General features: G+C 37.7%; 1 protein-coding gene across 5 annotated transcripts in view; it reads right to left on the bottom strand.

Moving 5' to 3' along the window:
• The window catches only part of HTR1F (5-hydroxytryptamine receptor 1F), a 141171-nt gene that overhangs the window by 13593 nt on the left and 104673 nt on the right, over positions 1-22905 (bottom strand). For 3 of the 5 annotated variants that reach the window (XM_079155727.1, XM_079155729.1, XM_079155730.1), the window contains one exon: positions 22060-22112. The exons of the other annotated variants lie outside the window; for them this stretch is intronic. The gene's annotated coding sequence lies outside the window, so the exon portion shown is untranslated. The remainder of the gene's footprint in view (positions 1-22059; positions 22113-22905) is intronic. 5 annotated transcript variants of the gene reach the window in all.

Below are 22905 nucleotides of genomic sequence, written 5' to 3'. Positions count from 1 at the left end.
TTAATCTTCCAATTGTCATAGATAACAAAGAAAATAGGATAACAAATGCAGTCAATCACAATTGGGTTTCACTTTCATGACTTTTCCTTGCTACTTACAATTAGAAATCTAATAAGACATCTGTCTTCAGACATGATCTTTGACCAGATTCCTTCCTGTTCCTTTATATTTAAATTCCCATTGTGTGTCCTCATAGGACTAGACCCACCTCTTGATTATAGGACATAGCTCATGCTTCTCCTGCTCTAAGAACATAGATGATATTCTATATTTCAAATGTCTTTCCTGGGAATTAATCAAGATTTCTCTAGGTAAAGGCTATAGTCTCATCAGTTAAATGTGAACTTCCTGATAACAGCAGAGAAAGTGAAATTCCCCAGATTTTACTCAGCATAAATATTTGCCAATTTGCTCGTCTAGCCACTTGGTGCATTTACTTTTTTTGTTTATACACAGTATTTTTATAAAATATTTTTTTATATTCAGAAATCTATTTGATCTTGATGTCTATATATTTTGTACTCAGGTTAAACAATTAGCTTCTAGAGGCATAGTTTCATTTTCTTTCTACTGTGAATAAGGTCTGTGTGTGCATGGGTGTGTGTGATACAAATGGTTTTTATAATAACATTGTAAAGAGGCAAGATAGTAAAATTCAGTTCTATCAAGACCTCATGAAAAACTACAAGTTGACTGTTTCAGTTCATCTTTTCTGATTGTTTGCTTTTGCAGGTGTTACAGAGAACAGACCTTGTGTAAAATGAGGCAATGGGAAAGCTCCTCTTCATATTCCAATTCTCACAATCATGCCAGAAAGATTTCAGACATGTCTCTCAGACTAACAGGCATAAATTTATTGAGAGAGATAGGAAAAGGAAAAAAGGGACACTCTTAAGGGAGAAAGTGGTCCTCTCAGAGAAATGATCTTGCCCTCCAGTTTTATTGGGAGTCCCAGGAATTTTCCAGAATACCACCCAAGACTACCTTTTCTGGCTGACAGAATAAGAACTTGATGGACTGTCTCTAAGAGATGGTGTGGTGCTCATAGAGGAAATTGATTCTTCCTGGTTTTGCCTCGATTACCTGACCCCTTAATTGGTTTGTCACCCTTTGAACAGGCCTCAGCAAATCTTCTTTCTGAGGGTCATTGTAAGGTCCAGGTGATTTTGGAGTTGTGATGGTATTGGTGATTGAGGAGGGTCCAGACCACCTGGTAGGGTGTGACCTGATCTTGAAACAGTAGTTATTCTCAAGGAAATGTAACTATGGCTGGGGGAGATCTTAACATTCCAAATCCCCATCTTCCAGGTGCTATCACAAGGCTCCCTGTGGTTGTGAGTCATGTTTCATCTTCTTTTCCCTGCTCACCATTTATGGCTGACTAGTTATCTAATGCAGGTACTGTACTAAGTGCTTTACCTGTATTAAGCCATTTAATTCTTAATGCTATCTATGAGGTAGGTACAATTATTATTTATCTTTTCATAAATAGGAAAACGGAAGCTTGGAAGTTTAATAAACTTCTCTATAATAACAACATAAATCATTGGCAGAACAAAACTTTCTCTTAACCACCATTTTATCCTGAGACTTATTACTTAACAACTCTAGTCATGAGGTCTCTGAAGTAATTACTTTTTCTATCCAATAAAGATTTTTTTGTTTGTTTTATAAAGTAAGTAGTGTGTTGAAAGGAAGCAAATACCAATAGAATGAACATTTAAGGGAGTGGCCAGGTCTGTGTGTTGATTATAATAGTAGGAATGTATTCTCAGTGCTTTCTAATTTTTTAAAAACTGTTTTCTCAAGTCTGAGACTTCCTTTCTGCTCTTGTTATATTGTTCCCATTTATTCTTAAGAACTCTTTATTGAGAGATATTTATGTTCTGATTGATCTGATGGTTGTAAAAAGTATCTCCCACCCTCTCCAAAAAAACCCCCAAACCCCCAAATCCTAACACCAAATAAAACAAAACAGCAAACAACAAAACAACAACAAAACAACAACACAATGTTCTTGACTTTAAGAAACTAGCCATTTTAAAGAAATAGCTAAACACGTAATTATAATCAATTATGAGAAGAAATGAGAGCATTATGAAGGTATGTAATGTTCTGGAAATGCCAAGGAGGGAGAATTAATTATACCATGTGTTATGATTTAGACATGAGCTGCCCCCAAAAGCTCATGTATGAGATAATGTGAGAAAATTTAGAGGTGAAATGATTGGTTTGTGAATGCCTTAAACTAATCCATTCATTAACCCCCCAATAGATTTTAACTGGGTGATAACTGTAGGTAGTAGGGTGTGGCTGGAAGAGGTGGGTCACTGGGGACGTGCCTTTGGGGTATATATTTTGTCCTTTGTGAGGGAATCTCTCTGTGCTTCCTGGTGTGATATCCTGATGATAGAGGACAGACTCATGTGAGTGGTGGGAACATGAGGTTAAGAGAATAATTGTATAAAATGGGCCCACTGTGTTGAGCCCCACATGCTTTCTTTTCCAAGAAGCAATTTACTTGCAGCTCTGCCTTAAGTGGACATGATATGTTACATTCATCAACAAACTACCTACTATCTGAAAGAGAAATGCAGGCCTTAAATAATGAGGATAAAAGGAACCCATTACACTAAGGGAAAGACTTTGTCATCCTTTTCATAGACCATATCCCAAAACAGGGAGATAAAGATAATTCCTCCTAACCACAAAATCAGTAAGAATTTTTCGTTAAGAATTCAGTTAGAACTAATCAGCATGGGCCAAGGTGACCTAGAGTGTTCAGGCGGTGGGGACTTGAAAGTCTGATGTCATCCTGCTGACAGTCGGTGCAGGACTCTGAAAATTTTTCTGGGATCCCAATAAAACTGGAATGCAGGAAAGGCACACAGTCCTCTCCTTTCTGAGGGGACCCACTCTTTCCCTTGAGAGTGTCCCCTTTCCCTTTTCCTATCCTTTCAGTAAACTCATGCCTGTTATTCTGAGTGACATGTCTGAAATCTTTCTGATTTGATCACAAGAACTGGGGTTTGAAGTGGGGGTATTCTCTGCTTCTGTTTCCTGCAAGGCCCCAGCCCTGTAACTCAGAGCAGCTTTCCTCCGTCTCACTCTTTCACCATGATGTTCTTCCTCAGCTAGGGCCCAGAGCAATGGAGCTGGATGTCCATTAACTGAGACCTTTGAAACCATGAATCAAAATACACTTTTCCTCTTCTAAAATTGTTCTTATCAGGTCTTTTGGTCACAGCAGTGAAAAAGCTGACTTAAATATCATATAAAACAATAAAAGCCTTTGCAGAGAGATGGTAAGTGTGAGTAAAAGCAGGGGCATAAAAATGCAAGATGCATTCAGACTTGTGATGCACTGCGTACATAATGCAAAGGCACATTAGGACTGGAGTTGGAGGTAAGAGGCAAGTTCACTCCGAATGACAATGAAGGGCTTGCTTCTTATGATAAGGACACTGGACATTATTTTGTGGGCAATTAGAAGTCAGAAATGTTTAAGAAGGTACATGAAAGCATAAGATTCGTGTTTTGGCAGGGTGAGGAGTGCAGTAGTGAGGTATGGCTTGAACAGAGGAGTGCAGGGGACAAAGGTCAGGTAGTCAGTATAGGTAGTTTATGATTGGTTGAGAGGATGAGGGCTGGTTATCAAGGAAAGGACAATGGATTGCTAACACTTAACCTCTGTGATTGCACTCCCTACCACATTGGGTTCCTAATGATTAACACCCCTGCTCCTGCTTTTTTCTGCCCTTAGACACATACCCAGAAAAGAAAGAGAAGGTAATGATTAAAAGGGGGGTTCTGGGATCTATAATAGAGACAAGCCACTCCTCCCACAGACATCCTGCTCTGAGGTCCCATCTCTTTGGAGAAGTCTATCTCTGTCCTTTTCTTAAATAAAACTTGCTTTTTACACTTGCCTCAGCATTTCTTAGGTGTTTAATCTTCAACACTGGGGTACAAGGACCCATTCCTGATCTCCAACACCATTATCACTATCATGGAGGAAGACCTGAGCAGAAGATTACAGAGTAGTCTTTGGGTGTAGCTGGAATAGGAAACTCGGAAAGGCAGTTGGGATAAAATTGGTACAGTTTTTCTTCAAATCCTCTATTAGGGATTATATTATGAAGAAAAGGAGATGGGATCAGGAATTGGGATGCAAACTGGGGTCAGAGATGTTAGGTTCTGGGGGTGCTGAATCAGTGCTTGTTCCATAGAAGAGCAGACCAGAGAGAATGATGTGTTGAGAAAACAGACCATGTTTTAGTAATCTGAGGCCCTGATAATGTTCAGGAATAATGTGGTCTTAGGTGACCTGCAAAAATGGAAAAAAAAAAAAAAAAAGAGACAGAAAGGAGAGATAGTAGTCATGTGAACATGAAGAGCCTGGAGATTGCAGTTTCAAATTTAGGAAATGATTGTAGGCCTCAGTATAAAAACATTAAGGATTGTTCTAACTTCATTGTTTCAATGGAGATCTGCTTACAGAAAGGTGTGGGCCAACACAAAAGCTTTATACAGCCTCCAGTTAATGGAATCTTGCCCATATTTCCCATGTGTAAATTTTCTTTTTCCTATCTCTTTATCACTACCTGCTAGGTAATAGCCTAGGGGTCTTAAAGCATCTCTGCGCAGATTTGTCCACTCAACTGCCCTTTTGGCTTTGGATCCCCACTCATCCCCGGTATATCCTGCTTTAACTCTGCCCGTGTACAATGTGCTTCCTAGACGTCTGACCAAGTTTCATTCCATTTACAGGCTATCTTCTCCTCAGTCTGTTGGCTCCAATGATTCCCATCTCTCTCACACTCAAAATACTTTCACTTTCCCCCCAAGTTCTCCCAAACTCATTTAATCATGGCACCAGTCTTGTAGTCTATAATGATATGGATTTGCTTTTTCCATATTGTTAATTGAACCCAGGTGATCTTGTGTTTTTTTAATCAGATCAAGGAAAGGATGAGGCTCCTAAAGCCTGTGATGCCTCCTAACACAAAGACCTGTGAACTAACATGGCAGTATAAAGTGTTCTGGAAATGCCAAGGAGGTGTGCCCTAAATCTCAATATGTGTATAATGTGAGTGAGGGACAGGATAAACACAATCATCAACCCTATTCAAAACGCTGAGGAAACAGGAGGAATGTAGTGGCCACTGACCTGAAACCCACCCAGACAAATGTTATGTGGGCACTCTACTCTGAGGGCTAGAAATTCACCTTCATTAAAGCCCACTTTTACTCCTTGGGTTTCTAGTTCACTGTACTCTGCACATCTTGAATTCCCCTCTGGGCTCTTGACTCTTCCTGGAGAAGTCCTGTCAGGTGTTTGAGAAATCTAGATTATAGCTAAGCAGTCTTCTCAGGCTACTTTCTACCTACTTTCATTTTGAAATGTCTCTTTTCTTTTAGTTCAAGTTAATATAATGCTCTTAAAAACTGTGTTTTCCTATGAATCTGACTGACAGTTACAATGTGCTCCAATGCACATAAATTATTATTTTTGAGATACACTTTTCTCTTCTTAGGGAAGCATACTGGAGCTGTGGAGCAACACTTTACGATTCTTAGAAGTCCCTTTGTCTAGATTAAAGGCTTAACTATGAATCCACTTATTTTTTTCCCAGTCTTAAAAGGTTTTATAGCCATATTCTTTTTTCTTTTCTTTTCTTTCTTTCTTTTTTTTTTTGTTGTAAACAAATGGGATACATGTTGTTTGTCTGTCTGTACATGGGTTAAAGGCATACCATTTGTATAATCATAAATTTACATATGATAATGTTGTTTGATTCATTCTATTATTTTTCCCTTCCCCCCCCACCCCTCCCACCCTTCTTTTCCCTCTAAACAGTCCTTTCTTCCTCCATTCTTGTCCCCCTCCCTAACTCTAAACCTAACCCTAACCCTAACCCTAACACTAACTCCCCCCACCCTCCCGCTTATGTGTCATTATCCACTTATCAGCGAGATCATTAGTCCTTTAGTTTTTTGAGATTGGCTTATCTCACTTAGCATGATGGTCTCCAATTTCATCCATTTGCCTGCAAATGCCATAATTTTATCGTTCTTTATGGCAGAGTAATATTCCATTGTATATATATACCACAGTTTCTTTATCCACTCATCAATTGAAGGACATATAGGTTGGTTCCACAATCTGGTTATTGTGAATTGAGCAGCTATGAACATTGATGTGGCTGTATCTCTGTAGTATGCTGATTTTAAGTCCTTTAGGTATAGACCAAGGAGTGGAATAGCTGGGTCAAATGGTGGTTCCATTCCAAGTTTTCTAAGGAATCTCCACACTGCTTTCCAGAGTGGCTGCACTAGTTTGCAGCCCCACCAGCAATGTATGAGTGTACCTTTCTCCCCACATCCTCGCCAACACCTATTGTTGCTTGTATTTTTGATAATCGCCATTCTAATTGGGGTGAGATGGAATCTTAGGGTGGTTTTGATTTGCATTTCTCTTATTACTAGAGATGTTGAACATTTTTCCATATGTTTGTTGATTGCTTGTACATCTTCTTCTGTGAAGTGTCTGTTCATTTTCTTAGCCCATTTGTTGATTGGATTATTTGTATTCTTGGTGTAGAGTTTTTTGAGTTCTTTATAGATTCTGGAGATTAGTGCTCTATCTAAAGTATGATTGGCAAAGATATTCTCCCACTCTGTAGGCTCTTTCTTCACATTACTGATAGTTTCCTTTGCTGAGAGAAAGCTTTTTAGTTTGAATCTATCCCAGTTATTGATTCTTGCTTTTATTTCTTGTGCTATGGGAGTCCTGTTGAGGAAGTCTGGTCCTAGGCTGACATGTTGAAGATCGGGACCTACTTTTTCTTCTATAATCTGCAGAGTCTCTGGTATGATTCCAAGGTCCTTAATCCATTTTGAGTTGAGTTTTGTGCAGGGTGAGAGATATGGGTTTAGTTTCATTCTGTTGCATATGGATTTCCAATTCTCCCAGCACCATTTGTTGAAGAGGCTATCTTTTCTCCATTGCATATTTTTGGCACCTTTGTCTAGTATTAGAAAGTTGTATTTATTTGGGTTTGTGTCTGTGTCCTCTATTCTGTACCATTGATCTACCTATCTATTTTGGTACCAATACCATGCCGTCTTTGTTACTATTGCTTTGTAATAAAGTTGAAGTTCGGGTATTGCGATACCCCCTGCTTCATTTTTCCTGCGAAGGATTGCTTTAGCTATTCTGGGTTTCTTATTCTTCCAGATGAATTTCATGATTGCTTGCTCTATTTCTGTAAGGTACATCATTGGGATTTTAACTGGAATTGCATTGAATCTGTATAGAACTTTTGGTAATATGGACATTTTGACAATATTAATTCAGCCTATCCAAGAACATGGGAGATCTTTCCTTCTTCTAAGGTTTTCTTTAATTTCTTTCTTTAGTGTTCTGTAGTTCTCATTGTAGAGGTCTTTCACCTCTTTTGTGAGATTGATTCCCAAGTATTTCATTTTTTTCGATGCTATTGTGAATGGGGTAGTTTTCCTAATTTCTCTTTCTGAGGATTCATCACTTATGTATAAAAATGCATTGGATTTATGAGCATTGATCTTGTAACCTGCTACTTTACTGAATTCACTTATGAGTTCTAAAAGTTTTCTGGAGGAATTTCCAGGTTCCTCTAAGTATATAATCATATCATCCACAAATAGGGATAGTTTGAGTTCTTCTTTTCCTATTCGTATTCCTTTAATTTCCTTGGTCTGTCTAATTGCTCTGGCTAGAGTCTCAAGAACAATATTGAATAGGAATGGTGAAAGAGGGTATCCCTGCCTTCTTCCAGTTTTTAGGAGGAATGCTTTCAGTTTTTCACCATTTAGAATGATATTAGCCATGGGTTTAGCATAGATGGCCTTTATAATGTTAAGGAATGTTCCCACTATCCCTATTTTTTCTAGTATTTAGAGCATGAAGGGATGCTGTATTTTATCAAATGCTTTTTCTGCATCTATTGAAATAATCGTGTGATTCTTGACTTTAAGTCTATTGATATGGTGAATTACATTTATTGATTTCCGGATGTTGAACCAACCTTGCATCCCTGGGATAAAACCCACTTGATCGTGGTGCACTATCTTTTTAATATATTTTTGTATGCGATTTGCTAAAATTTTATTGAGAATTTTTGCATCAATGTTCATTAATGATATCGGTCTGAAATTTTCTTTCCTCGATTTGTCTCTGTCTGGTTTGGGTATCAGGGTAATATTGGCTTCATAGAATGAGTTTGGGAGGGTTCCCTCCTCTTCTATTTCATGGAATACTTTGAGAAGTATTGGAATGAGCTCTTCTTTAAAGGTTTTGTAGAACTCGGCTGAGAACCCATCTGGTCCCGGACTTTTCTTTGTTGGTAGGCTTTTGATGACCTCTTCTACTTCATTACTTGAAATTGTTCTATTTAAATTGTGTATGTCCTCCTCATTCAATTTAGGCAATTCATATGTCTCTAGAAACCTGTTGATGTCTTCGAAATTTTCTATTTTGTTGGAATATAGATTTTCAAAATAGCTTCTAATTATGTTTTGTATTTCAATCGTGTCTGTTGTGATATTTCCTTGTTCATTCCGAATTTTAGTGATTTGGGTTTTCTCTCGTCTTCTCTTTGTTAGAGTGGCAAAGGGTTTATCAATTTTGTTTATTTTTTCAAAGAACCAACTATTTATTTTGTCAATTTTTTGTATTGTTTCTTTTGTTTCAATTTCGTTGATTTCAACTCTTAGTTTAACTATTTCCTGTCTTCTACTACTTTTGGTGTTGGTCTGTTCTTCTTTTTCTAGGGCTTTGAGCTGTAGTGTTAGGTCGTTTATTTGTTGATTTTTACTTCTTTTATTGAATGCGCTCCATGAAATAAATTTTCCTCTAAGTACTGCTTTCATAGTGTCCCAAAGATTTTGATATGATGTTTCTTTGTTCTCATTTACCTCTACGAATTTTTAAATTTCCTTCCTAATATCTTCTGTTATCCATTCATCATGTAATAGCATATTGTTTAATCTCCAGGTGTTGGAGTAGCTTCTGTTTTTTACTCTTTCATTTATTTCTAATTTCAATCCATTATGATCTGATAGAATACAAGGTAGTGTCTCTATCTTCTTGTATTTGCTTACATTACCTTTGTGGCATAATATATGGTCTATTTTAGAGAAGGATCCATGTGCTGCTGAGAAGAAAGTGTATTCGCTCTTGGTTGGATGGTATATTCTATAAATGTCTGTTAAGTCTAAATGATTGATTGTGTTATTGAGATCTATGGTTTCTTTGTTCAATTTTTGTTTGGAAGATCTGTCCAGTGGTGAGAGAGGTGTGTTAAAATCACCTAGTATTATTGTGTTATGGTCTATTTGGTTTCTGAAATTGAGAAGGATTTGTTTGACATACATGGATGAGCCACTGTTTGGGGCATAGATGTTTATGATTGTTATGTCTTGCTGATTTATGGTTCCCTTAAGGAGTATGTAATGTCCTTCTTTATCCCTTCTGACTAGTTTTGACTTGAAGTCCACATTATCTGAAATGAGGATGGATACCCCAGCTTTTTTGCTGAGTCCATGTGCATGGTATGTTTTTCCCCATCCTTTCACCTTTAGTCTATGGGTATCTCTTTCTATGAGGTGAGTCTCTTGCAGGCAACACATTGTTGGATCTTTCTTTTTGATCCAATCTACCAGTCTATGTCTTTTGATTGATGAGTTCAGGCCATTAATATTCAGGGTTATTATTGAGATATGATTAGTATTCCCAGTCATTTGGTTCATTTTATTTATTTATTTATTTATTTTGACACGACTTGGTTCTTCCTTTATTTGACAATTCCCTTAGGATAGTTCCTCCCATTGCTGATTTGCTTCTTTGTTTTTCATCTCTTCCTCATGGAATATTTTGCTGAGAATGTTCTGTAATGCTGGCTTTCTTTTTGTAAATTCTTTTAGGTTTTGTTTATCATGGAAGGATTTTATTTCATCATCAAATTTGAAGGTAAGTTTTGCTGGGTATAAGATTCTTGGTTGGCATCCATTTTCTTTCAGGGCTTGAAAAATGTTGTTCCAGGCCCTTCTAGCTTTTAGGGTCTGGATTGAAAAATCTGCTGATATCTGTATTGGTTTCCCCCTGAATGTAATTTGGTTCTTTTCTCTCACAGCCTTTAAAATTCTGTCTTTATTTTGTATGTTAGGTATTTTCATAATAATGTGCCTTGGTGTGGGTCTGTTGTAATTTTGTATATTTGGAGTCCTATAAGCCTCTTGTACTTGATCTTCCATTTCATTCTTCAGATTTGGGAAATTTTCTGATAGTATTTCATTTAATAGATTGTTCATTCCTTTGGTCTGTTTCTCTAAGCCTTCCTCAATCCCAATAATTCTTAAATTTGGCCTTTTCATGATATCCCATAGTTCTTGGAGATTCTGTTCATGATTTCTTACCATCTTCTCTGTTTGGTCCACTTTGTTTTCAAGGTTAAATATTTTGTCTTTCATATCTGAGGTTCTGTCTTCCAGGTGTTCTATTCTATTGGTTATGCTTTCTATGGAGTTCTTAATTTGGTTTATTGTTTCCTTCATTTCAAGGATTTCTGTTTGTTTTTTTTTTCAATATCTCTCTAACTCTTTATTGAAATGATCTTTTGCTTCCTGTATTTGCTCTTTTAACTGTCGATTGGTGCAATCATTCAGTGCCTGCATTTGCTCTTGCATCTCGTCATTTGCTTCCCTGATCATTTTAATTATGTACATTCTGAGCTCCCTTTCTGTTATTTCTTCTGCCTTGCTGTTGTTGGGTTTCATTGATGTAACATCTAGATTTGTTTGCAGCATTTTCTTTCCTTGTTTTCTCATATTGTTCAGGTATCAGTTGACTGCTGTGATATTGCAGATTTCCTCTTGACTTATAATATCCCTGAAGATTTCTAGTATATCCCCTCTTAGCCTTCAGTAGGCTGAAGTCTTGGAGGAAGTTGATAATGCAGTGCTCCACAAGGAAGCTGACTCCCTAGGGGTGGTGAACTTCCGGTGGGGTATATTCCCTGCTAGTGGGCAGAGGTACCTTCACTTGCTGACGAATGGTCATCCAAAGGGGAAGTAGGATGTGGGCTGATGCAAGGCCAGTTTGGGCCTGTGTCTCTGGTTTTACAGTCCTTTTGGGAGAACCTCACCCGGCAGGGAGGACTCACCCGGTGGGGAGGTCTTGCTGGTCAGTTCCCCTCCTAGAGGTTCTGTTCAATTCACAACTACCACCTGGGCTAGGTAGCCTTCTTCTGCAATGTTCCCAGGGACCCGGACCTACCTCCTGGGTCTGGAAGCCTCGCCCTTCGCAGATGAATCTCCTTAGGCTGCCTCTCCTCAGAGAAGCTGCCTGCAGTCCTGGAGCCTTCGCTCCACCCCTCAGTTTGTCTGTGCGGCTCTTCCACCAAGAAGCCGCCTAGGCCCTGGGACCCTGCTCTGCACTTAATCACCTGGCTATGCGGCCCCTCCTCTGAGCAGCCACCTGGAGCCCCTTACAGTTGCTCCGAGTCCCAGTGACCCGCCACATGCCTTTTCCTCCGGCAGCCACCTGGTGTTCCGTGTGGTCGCTCTAAGTCCAAGTGACCCACCACGCACCTCCTTCTCCACCAGGCAGTCACCCAGAGATCTGGTGCATTCATCATGAGTCCCAGGAACTCACTGTGCACCTCCTCGTCCCGACTGCCACCCGTAGCCCTGGTGAAGTTACTTTGAGCCCAAGCACCCCGCCGCGCTCCTCCTCCTTCTCCAGACAACCCCCCTGTGTTTAGGAGCGCTTGCTCTGAGTCCAAACCACTCACCACACTGCTCCACTGGATAGCCGCCCGGAGCCCTGGCGCAGCTGCTCCAAGTCCAAGCGACATGCCGAGCCCGTATTTCTCCTTCTCCTCTGGGCAGCCCCCTGTGTTCAGGGGTGGTCGCTTTCAGTCCAAACAGCTCACCGCGCACCCTCTCCTTTGGGCAGCCTCTCAGAGCGCCGAGTCCAAGCGCTGTGCTGAGCAGCCACCTCTCCGATGCTCCCAGTTTTCCGAGTTCAGTGCTCCAGCGGGGTGAGGGGTGTCTCGCCAGGCAGCTCTACTTCACAAAGATCCCTGCGTTCGGGGCTACCGCCCCGTCTGGGATGCCTCCCCAACAGGAGAGACTCACCCGGCTGCTTTGAGTTGGTCCCAAGTCTCTCTATATCTCCTCTTCTTGAGTCCTGAGTCCTGTAGCAACACGAAACACAGCCACCCTCTAGTCCGCCATCTTGAATCCCCCTTATAGCCATATTCTTGATTTGTTCTTTATCCCAGAAATGTTTTTACTTTGAGAAACTTTTGCTATCTGGACTGAATGGGAATGTAGAATAGTTTTGTTTGGACAGATTCACAAGTTTTTTCCAAAATTCATTGAAAACTTATCTTCCAGGTTACTTCAGACCACATGTTTAGAAATTGATTTGCTATTATAAAATATGAGTTGTCATCTTTCTAGTCTTCAAGATAGTTTTTGTCCCCCTTTAGTTTCCACTAAAAGTTTTTTCATAAATCTCTTAGATATTTTTACAGTTTCCACATGCCACTTAGCCAAAGACAATGTCTCCTGTGAACTGACGCCGAGTTTACATGGAGGGAATATGCTGGGTTGTTTGTTGTCAATTCTGCCTCACTACTGAGCTCCCAATATCCTGCAATGTAAAGAAGCCAGAACTACATTTCCCAGAATGCCCTTCTCTAAGCAGCATGAGAAGAATTCTCGTAAAGTTTGGGAGGGGAAGCAACAGGAGGACTGATGACTGGTGGTGAATGTATTCAGATGTGTGGGCAGATCTTGACAACAGCTTTTCTGTGTGTTCTGAGAAGCAGTATTTGGGAGTCTTCCGTGATATACTTGGAAACTGCACCACTTCCAAAGCAGGCCTCTAAGAGTCACCTACTTCAGGACTTTAGGCTGAGGGGCTTCAGTGTCTGCTCCTTTGACTTTTAGGAGGCAAATGGATTGAATGTAAATTTTGACTCTCCTGCTCTTTGTCCTTTATCTTTTCAACATTGATTTTTAACTCTAATACCTTCATTAAACATCTTTATTTCAGGTAATATTTTGAGTGGTTGTTTTCCTAACCAGATCTAGTTGGATACAAGTAGGTATACTGCTAGATGGTTACTGGAAATTAGTTTTTCATCACCTCCATGTCTTATTATTAGAGTGTTTGAGGAGGACTTGGGTAATTGCCTGGGATGTTGACGAGTCTATCCTGGAAAGTAAGGCAGTTGCACACTTTTCCAGTTTTCTGAAACTATCAAAGGGCACATGAGTCAACTTTCATGAGACATACATACTCTTATGGGAGTGTTCTTTTGAGAAGATTGTTCATTTCTTGGTAGTTACTGACATCCACATGCAGTCTATTGATTTGTTAAGTAGCATTAACCACATCTTAACATTTAGAAAGAGAATAATTCTGATTTTAAATGAAGTGTATAAATATATACATGTACACATACATATACACGAAACAGTATGTATACACACACACAATGTTTTCATTAGCTTTTTCATCACCATGACCAAAATACCTGACAAGAACAACTTAGAGAAGAAAATTTATTTGGGACTCATGGTTTTAGAGGTCTCAGCACATATATGGCCAATTCCATTGCTCTGCCCATCATAAGGGAAGGGTCCAGGGAAGGAAAGCTGCTCAATTCATGGCAGGGTCAGGAAGCCAAGGGTGGGGGGCACGGGGAAGATGAAACCTTCCAGGGCATGCTCCCAGTGATCCACTTCCTCCAGCTACACCCCTGTCTATAGTGACCATCCAGTCCATTCAAACTGGGATGGATTGATTAGGTTACAATATTCACAGTCCAATTACTTTACTTCCGAATATTTCTGCATTAATATAAGAGCTTTTGGGGGACACCAGATACCCAAACCATAACATGCATATTTCATATCTCAAGTGGTTCTGGTTACTGTTTTCAAGAGACACTTGCTTAATAGGTACTTGGGAAAATAATCAAATCAAAGCAATGACAATCTTAAGAAAAACTGCACTATGCTCACTGAACACTGTGAAATAGTTATAGAAACACCTGTTATAGAAAAAGAAGCACATAGGCATGGATAGGCTGTACTGATTTCTTTGTTGCTGAAACCGAAAGAGGGAGAAAGCAGAGTGTGTGGGAGGGTGGAGGAGGTGTGGGGACATATGGCAGAAGTGGGATTATGAAGACAGAAAGAAATGGTGCTTATCCTAAGATCGGAACTTCAGCTTATTATTACTGGATTAGTTCATTTTGTGTTGCTATGACAGAATATCATGCCCTAGATAATTTATAAAGAACAAAAATTTACTTCTTATAATTCTGAAGGTTGGAATTCCAAGATCAAAGGGCTCATATCTGGCAAAGGCCTTTTACTCCATCATTCCATGCCAAAGAATGAAAGGGCAAAAGAGGGAGAAAGAGTTAACCAAACTTACTTTTATAATAAAGCCACTGTTCCAAGAATGGCATTAATTCGTTCATGATGGAAGAGAATTTATGACCTACACATCTCCTGGTAGGCACCATGTCCCAATATTTTTTCAATGGAGATTAAGTTTCTAACACAGGAACTTTGTGAAACATGTTCAAACCAAAGCACTTATCAAGCACATACTGTGAATAGAACCCACAATTTCAGCAGAACTTCATTTCATTTCAATCATGGTTCTCCCACTTACCACTATGAACTCAGGAAAGTCGCTTCAACTATCAAAGACAGTTTCATTATCAGCAGAGTGAAGATAGTAAAAGTCCAATTTTATGAAGTGTTGTTGAAAATTAAAAATAAATCACGAACGTGCCTAAGAGTCTAGGAAACTTAATGTTTATATCAATTATCTGTAATTTTGAATTAGCAACTTCTATCTTTAGGATTGGGGGAAGCAATGGAGAAATCATGGAATGGACCTGAGAGGGTATGATTTTACTTTTACCCCAGTTCTCATTTTATGCTGTACAAACTACCATCACAGTCTAATATCAAGTTTTCTAATACTATTTGTAAGGAAAATAATTTCTAAAATTAGTTAATTATTGACAATCTGGTAAATATCTTAATCAAAGGAATAAAATATTTTGGACTGAACAAACTATATCCCAAAATGAGAAATTGGAAATAGTTAATTTTCCATAAATATGAACACATTGTCATAGTAAATTATTTGGAAAAAATGGCACCTGCTTAGACTATGTTACAAACTTACTGAAAGTTGTGGTTTTGGTGTTAAAAGATACTTAATTTTAGTTATGATATTTGATTAGTAACTTCGGGATTTTTCTAGTACATTATAATTGTTAACCAAGCTAAGCTAGTGAGGTTTAAACAATTTTAAGTACAGCAATCCTTTCCTCCCTTTGCTCTTTCTTTCTTTCTTTCTTTCTTTCTTTCTTTCTTTCTTTCTTTCTTTCTTTCTTTCTTTCTTTCTTTCTTTCTTTTTCTTTCTTTCTTTCCTTCTTTCTAACCAGTACTTGATAGGCATTAGACTGTTATTTATATTTTATGCTAATAAAGGTACTTCATTTGATCATGATGTTTATTATTTTCTTTTATAAGTATGTTAAGTTTTTCATATTTAAAGCACCTTTTCCCTTTTGATTTCCTTTAGACTTTATATGTAAATTACATTTTTACATGAAGTCAGTTGAGAAGGGATGGGCTAGTTAGCGAAGTATCACAAATAAGACAAATGATTAACATTGACATTTGTTGGACACCCATGGCCCGATAGGGCTGGTATACAAAGCGGAAGTTTACAAGCACAGTGTGAGTGCTAATTGCTGTCAGTTGAATTTGGGAGGTTGATTTGCCATTTTAAATAATGACATCATAGAATGTTCAGCACTGAGTACAGGGCAGATGTTATATGGCCATAATTTGGAGTTCTGTTTGAATGCAATCTGGTCTTTCAGTCTGCTGGTTAACCAAGGCTAGCAACTAAAAATGAGGGGTAACTTAACTTTTATGCTTGGATAAGACAGGCAGTGATTGAGATATGTTTAGCCTAAATACACCCTGGTTTTATATAAAGTCTAAAGAGACCCTGATTTTAAATAAGGAAGTTATTTTTTTTTCTGTTTTCATTTTATTTAGTTTGTTTTAGTTAATGCTGTAGACTACAAAGATACAAATTGCAGGAGAGGGCATGATTAACGTACTAAGATCTTGAGATTCAACACCAAGATAATTGTTAAGAAACCTGTTTATATTTGAATCACAAGAAAACGAACTCCTTTTCATGTACTTTGGCTTAACATTTTTAGTACAATAATGAAATTGTTACTAGTTTTTCTCTTCTGTAAGATTTTTGCCTTAGTAGTTTTAACATACAAAATAAGTTCTCATTTAGTTACTTCTACTACTTTTACTACTTTTTTTTAGTTCTATTAGATTACAATTATTATGTGACTATTATTATTGTTTTATTTTAATAAGTAAGTACACTTGAAGCAGATGCTAATAAAAGTCAAATGTTTTAGAGTTAATTATAAAAATATAGAGTATGTTGAATATTTCAGAAATGACTTGATTAAATGACGATGGTCTATATGCTACTGAGTTGTATTAGCATAGAATAAATCTCAAGGGCCATCTGAATGGAATTATAAAATGATGGAGAATGTAACTCTTGCATTTGTGGATTCATTTCCTACGTTTTGAGCATCAGTCAACAAATACTAAGCAGTGCAGTGTGTGGGTTCTATATGTGATACATAAGCATTAAAGATGCAGCCATCAGACAGTAAATTATTTATCAATAGTTGAGGAAAATAGAAATACTCTTATCAGCAAACATTTATTTATATCCAGCATTATGGTCGGTACTCTGGATATATAAACGAATATGGCATTAACATTTTCTCAATAAGTTTACTATTACGTATATGAATCATTACAATGTGATGAGATAAATGTATTCTGGCAGTCATTTAAAAAATTTCTGGGCATACAAATATTTTCTGTGATACAACAGTAGAGATATTAACAGTCATAGTTATTGTTAAAAATAGTGAAATGTTTCCCTGACAGCTGATAAATGAAATAGTAAAAACTATAATAAGCAGTATATTGAATAATTCACATTCTGAAACTCATTAATTCTAGTCAATCAATAAAGACAAAATATTGAAAATTGTCCTTTTATTGTGAAATGATAATAGATATGCAGACTATGAAAAAAATCTTGGCAGAATTTTAAGGGCTGGGAGTATTTAAAATATAATTGCATTAGTTCAGCAGAACTGAGGGAGGATGCAGCATGATGAGTGATGTTGTTTGTTAAGGGATCTGCTGTTCTTGAGACTATAAGTTCTGCAAAGATGTTGCCCTTTGGTGCCAGAGAGGTATGAGGAATGGCCTGTGTGTGGTTTGTGCATGGAAGCTGGTTGCCCTGGTTGGCTGCTAAGCAGGCCAGGTGGCAGCCCAGGCATGAGCAATTGCTTTTGTCTGCTGCTCTAGAGCTGTATAGCATGCCAAAGTAGCACTGGTGGTATTATTTTCATTGAGACATGTCTCTGGGTCTAGGTCATTTATGAATCTGACATTTAAGTTCCTGCCATAGTGTGTAGGCATAATGCCTAGAACTATTGATTATAGTTCTATATCTACCCATATCACATCTTTATAAATAGTCCTTCTAATGGAACTCAAGAACATTTTGTTAAGCAAAATAAGCCAAACTCAAGAAAGTCAAGGGTCATATATTTTCTCTGATATGTGGAAACTAGAGGGGAAAAAAAAAGGAAAAGAAAAGTAGGGAGTAGGGGTGGGGATCTCATGAAAATCAAAAGGAGATCAGTAGAGGAAAGGGGACAAGGGGTGGGGTCAGGGAGGCAGGAAGGGAAGAGGAAGTGCTAGGGAATGATATTGGCCAAATTATATTATTACATTGCTTGCACGTATGAATATATAACAACAAATCCCACCAATTATGTATACCTATAACACATCAATAAAAAATGTGGGAAAAAGTTCATAAATAAATTCTTTCTGAATTATACCAGAAGAAAGGAGATAAGTGAAGACAATTAGTTTACAGCCAGTGAATATGTAAACATGTAGATTGATTGGGGGCATGAACTGGCAGGAACTTGGGGGTTTTCACATATCATAAGCTGTGTTTTCTCTTTGAATGGGGGACAGTGTCATTTGTTGAGAAGGCAAAATCCAGGGTCATAAAAAGTAAGATGAATGTATAGCAAAATTGTTGCAGGAAGCAAGGTGAGAAAAGGCAAAAGAATTCTGTGTACTGTGTATTGTTTCAAGTTGTATAGGCATAAATCTATACAACAGTGCAGTTTTTCTTTGGAAATGCTCAGTAATCATAGTAAGTGTAGAAAGGGAACATTGCTGACTTATATCTTGCTGTGGGGGAAACACAATGTACCAAGGGAGTTGAGGATAGTAGAAGAAAAATAGCTAGACACCAATTGGAAATAAATTTAGATTGCAAAAAGAGAGGAAAATATGTATTACTATTTTTATATTGATTACACACTGAAACAATATTTTGGATATACTGGAATAAGTAAAACGTGTTGTTGCCCATGCATGGTGGTACATGCTTATAATCCCAGTAACTTGGGAGGCTGAGGCAAGAGTATTGTGAGTTCAAAGCCAGCCTCAGCAATTTATCAAGGTCCTAAGCAACTTGGCAAAATCCTGTCTCAAAATAAAATATATAAAAGGGGATGTTGTGCACCCTGGATTCAATTTCAGGTACCAAAAAACCCAAAACAGAAACAAAAACAAAAATGCGTTATTAAAATTAAAAAAAAAATTTAGATTGCAAGATATTATGGTTTAGATATGATTTGTACCCCAAAAGCTCATGCATAAGACAATGCAAGACAGTTTAGAGGTGAAATGATTGGGTTATGAGAGCTTTAACATAATCAGTGTGTTAATCCTTTTGAATGGCTCATTTCAGTGGTAACTGTAGACAGGTAGGGTGTGGCTGAAGGAGGTGGGTTGCTGGGCATATGCCCTTGAGGTTTATATTTTGTACCCGATAAACAGAGCTCTCTGCTTCCTGATTGCCAGGTTCTGAGCTGCTTTCCTCTTCCATGCACTTTGGCCTCCCCTCGGACCCAGAGCAATGGAGTCAGCTGTCTATGAACTGAGACCTCAGAAACCGTGAGCTGCAAATAAACTTTTCCCTCTCTAAAGTCATTATTGTCAGGTCTTTTCATCTCAGTGGTGAAAAAGCTAACTAAACCACAAGGGAAGAAGACAGTATCTTGACCGGAAGGGTGATTTTGATCGGTTAAGAGGAAGTGAGAATTTTAGCCAGAGCTCATATGTCCTCTCCTCTTCTCCAGTTGATCACTAAGATTGGCTCCTCAGTTCATGATTTTCCATTGCTCAGCCCTTTGCCTCTGCACTTACAACTCTGGAGTCAAATTCTTTCAGAATGGCTTCCCTCCGAGAAACGTTTGCATTTCTCTGGTACATTCTCTCCGTGGGCTTTTCCTCTAGCTTAGTGATTTTCCATGTGTCATTCTTAGACCACCAGCATCATCATCACCCGCCATCTTCTAGAAATTTCAAATTCTTATCTCCACCCTTAATACACTGAACCCAAAACTTTGGCAGTGTATCCCAGCAATCTCTGCTTTAATTGCTACCCCAGGAAATCCTGATTGGATGCTTGAGTACAACCAGTGGTCTGGCTGTTCTTGGCATCTTACCAGAAATAAATACTTGGTTAATTAACTCCATCACCTCCTTCAAATCTTTGATCAAATTTCCACCATTCTACTTGAAATTGCAGCCTACATTTACCTCTCATCCTCCTTATGGCATCTCTTCCTTCATCCTAACTCAGTTTTAATTTTTCTTTTTTCCTTAGCATTTATAATCCCTAAGAATACATCCTCATTTATTATCAATGTTTTTATCTGTCTCTACATAGTAGAGGAATTGACTTGAGAACAGGATCTTTGTTTTGCTTATTGATATATTCCACATTACCAGAACAGTATCTGACATACAGTAGGAGCTCAATCAATATTTGTCAAATGAATATTTTTCTATCATCTGAACAAAGAGTCATTCCCAAGGCAGCCACCTTTGCTGGGTTTGTGGTGAGGCAGCAGGATGAAATAGCATCTCAACCTTCCTTTTTGCCATACATAAGTCCCCCTCAGTGCTGTTCTTCAGTCCACAGAAGTCTCCAGAATGCTTTTTGGCACTATCCTAGAAGCTCCTTTCTCTCAGCTTAGAGTGGAATTCTAAAGTGGTATGCCGAGTGTTACAAAAAAGCAGAGTAAGATTGGGTTTTATGTGAGCAGAGAAGTAACCAGCATGGCAGAGGGGCCTGAAGGGTCAAAGGGTGTGAGGCAGAATTTCAGAATGCAGAGATTGCCTCCTGACTTCTAATGATTGAAGAATGGAAGCTGAAAAGAGCTGAGAGCAGAGGGATGAGGTGGCTGGGCAGTGGAGAAGGTGACCTTTTATCTCATTTCTGCAGTCTGTACACTGACTGATGTCAATCTGGGAATCCTTTCAGACTCTGACCACTTTTGTCACTTTCTTTTATTCATGTCTATATTTCTACTCATCTAAAGTATAATATACTTCCTGAAACAAAGTCTACTTGGATCATGTAATGGTATTCTGCTGTGATAAAATGTCTGTAATAATACCCAGGAAGCTAAATTCATCTAAAATATCTACTTACTTCTTAGCATTTTTTCTCAATATACCTGATGATTGAAGTCTGGAAGTTTTTGCTCAAATGGGGTTTTAAAACCACAAACATGAGTGCTATAAGCAAGAAACTTTAAATAAATGTTATTTGACTCATTTCTATTTAAATTTAATTTATCACTAGGATAATTTAGGTTACTATTGTCATAGTACTGTATCAGGAGTCTTCAAAAATCAATGAATCATTTAAGTGATTTCAAAAGTAAACCTCATTTGTAGGTTCAGCAAGCAGAATAATTAATTATGAGTTAATGGACTTGAGAAATTAAACCTTATCAAAGCAAATGTCTCTTATCCATTTTTAAAAGCATAAAAAATAAATTAATCAGCAAGTATTTATTTTAATTATTAGATAAGTAATGAAGTTTTTAATCATTTGGTTTGAACCATCAACTTAAAACAATTCATTTACCATTTCTTGCCAAATGTCAATTGTCAAAAAAGAATGATAAGAGATCACAAAATGCAAAAGGTGTCCATGTGACAGACCATTATTTCTATATCAGAGATAAAGTTCAATATTCAATAGAAACAAAATGCCATATTCAGTAATCAATTTTCACTTTTGGATAAAAGGTTCATAAAAGTAGGAAAAAGCCTAATTCAGAAGCTAATTATAAAATAGTCCAGATTCCTCTCTACTAGGGTCTAAATTTTTATGTCACCCCCAAATATTCAGATGCTGAAAACCTTGTCCTGAAGGGATGGTATTAAGAGGTAGAGTTTTTGGGAGGTGGTTAGGTCTTGGGGGAGGTCTTTGTGAATGAGGTTAATACCCTTATAAAATAGGTTCGAGAAAAACCCTTCATCATCATGTTAAGTGAAATAAATTAGACACAGAAATACCAGGACCACATGACCACACTCAATTGGAATATAAAAAAGTTGATCTCAGTCAGAAGTTAAGAGTAGAAAGGGCGTATTAGAGGCTGGGAAGGAGGGTTGATCTGTGGGAATTGAGTTGCAGTCAGATAGGAGCAAGACGTTCTGGTGTGCCCTAGTGGGGCAACTACTGATAACAACAATATATTGTACATTTCAAAGAACAAGAAGAAAGGATTTTGAAAATTTTCACCATAAAGAAATGATAAAATATTTGAAAAGATAAATATGTTTAACCTGATTTAAACATGTTATGAAATATGTATGTGTGTTGAAAAATTACATGGTACTCCATAAATATGTACTTTCTAAAGGTTTTATGTATCAGTTAAAAATGAAAAAGTAAAAAGAATCCTGGCCCTTCCATCGTGTGTGGTTGAAGTGAGAAAATGAGAAGTAGGCCCTCACTAGACAGACTCCAAATCTGCTTTGCCTTATCTTGGACTTCTTGGCTTCCACACCTGTGAGAAATAAATTTGCATTGTTTGTGTTGTTTTGTTAAAGCAACCTGAATGAACAAAGATATTCTCTTTAGTCCTACCATATGAGGGAGAAGGCAAACCTAACAGTCCCTAGAGGACATTTTAGTAAAGAATTCAGTAGTAGATCATCTGAGATGCAGGGAAGTTAAGGGAAGAGGCTGCCATTCAGCGATTTCAGCAGATGTGGCTCTAACCTGAGTAGAGATAGCCTTAGTTATCAATTTTTGGTATGTATTTGAAAAACAATTCACGGCAATATGGATATTACTTGCCTTAATATCCCCTTCCTAAATTTTATGCAAGCCATTTAAAATTAGTGTTTTGAGAATAAGATCCTTCTGTGCCCATTTAGTATCCTCAAAATGTCTTGCAAAAGTTATTACTCATCATGTGCAATCCAAGTTACTCTAAAGACATCATTATTTAACATCCTTGGAGCTTGTCTATTGAGTTCATTTTAAGAAGCTAGCATATTATGAAAATGCATTTTGGCTATTGGAAAGTCCAAAGTGAAATGACATATCTTTTTCCAAATCTTGCCTTACTTTTATATAAACTGGTTCAATCTTATAATTTCCATTCTTTTATTTCATAATTTAACATTACTCATCTCTCTTGGACAGATGTTTAGTTTTGTAGTACATATGAAAAAGTAAGTGAATTACACAAAAAATCATAGAAAATGACTATCAAACAGATTTTGGAACTCCTTTTAGAACTTTTTTAGAAGATAGTATAATGTATCATATTTGCATAGAAATGCATGTCACTA

This window comes from Sciurus vulgaris (assembly GCF_902686455.1).
Source record: "Sciurus vulgaris genome assembly, chromosome: 10".
NCBI classification, from domain to species: domain Eukaryota; kingdom Metazoa; phylum Chordata; class Mammalia; order Rodentia; family Sciuridae; genus Sciurus; species Sciurus vulgaris.
The sequence above is the reverse complement of the archived record's forward strand: the minus strand, read 5'-3'. Positions and strand labels throughout refer to the sequence as shown.